Source organism: Leptinotarsa decemlineata, unplaced genomic scaffold (genome assembly GCF_025532065.1).
Source record: "Leptinotarsa decemlineata unplaced genomic scaffold, Ldec_3_MD MMD2_tig00026358_RagTag_RagTag, whole genome shotgun sequence".
NCBI lineage: Eukaryota > Metazoa > Arthropoda > Insecta > Coleoptera > Chrysomelidae > Leptinotarsa > Leptinotarsa decemlineata.
Window position 1 is genome coordinate 5,131,038 of NW_027412703.1, and position 987 is coordinate 5,132,024.

The 987-nt window shown below is 27.4% G+C and overlaps 1 non-coding gene across 1 annotated transcript; it reads left to right on the forward strand.

The window, feature by feature from the left end:
- The first annotated feature begins 446 nt into the window (after nt 1–446).
- On the forward strand, nt 447–519 carry TRNAR-UCU (transfer RNA arginine (anticodon UCU)). The gene has a single exon. It is a non-coding gene; the product is annotated as a tRNA-Arg (tRNA).
- The last annotated feature ends 468 nt before the right edge of the window (nt 520–987 follow it).

The window sequence follows — 987 nt, forward strand, 5'->3', positions numbered from 1 at the left end:
ATCTCTGCAGGCTATAAAAACACAATTTTCTGATATTCAAGCTTTCGAAAATTTATTTTTTACTTTATCAAGAATATCTACAAAATAAATGTGATGCAAACATTATATAGTAATAAAAACGTTACAAAAAACTCACCAAAGTTAGTTTGAAATATAGAAAAGACATATAAATCCAAATATAAAAAACCGAAAAGTCAAACGTAAGTGTGACGTTGAAAATTTTGTAACAGCACAAGACAAAATGTAATTATTATCATATTTGCATATATAGTGAGATTTGAATTTAAATGGAGAATTATTAGTGATCTATAATTTTTCTTTAATTGAAATTATTTGTTCAATTTTATTGATCAAAATTAAAAATATAATTGTAAATTTGACTTAAATTTTGAAATAATCTGGAACATTTATGGGTTGAATTATGTAATTTCGATTATAAGTTGCGAGTCCCTGTAGCGCAGAGGATAGCGCGTTGGACTTCTAATCCAAAGGTCGTGGGTTCGATCCCCACCAGGGATGCAGTGAAGATGCAATTTTTTGAAAAAATTGTTTACGCAAGTCATAGCCGATTATACATTTCTATCAACAAAAAAACCTGAATTCATCTTATAATAATAAAACAATTAAAATCATCACGATAAACAAAATTTATAATAAAATACTTACAAAAAAACTAAAAGACACGCTTTCCTAGCAACACAAACTAAAAAATTATTCGAAACTAATTCAAGATTGTGTTCAACATCGATAATAAGTTCTATGGCATGATGTAACTAATGACTATCAATAAGTCTGAAGTCAGAATAAATTCACAAAAAAATAAATTTTGTTCTAGAAAAGCGTGGGAAGCTTCAAATTATATTTTTATTGTGGTTCCAATCTGGCAAACAGCTCCTAACTAACAAACAATGGATATGTAGCACCCCATGCTTTTTTACAACAAAATACTTTTTTTGTAAATAGATTTATTCTCATTTCAGACTTATT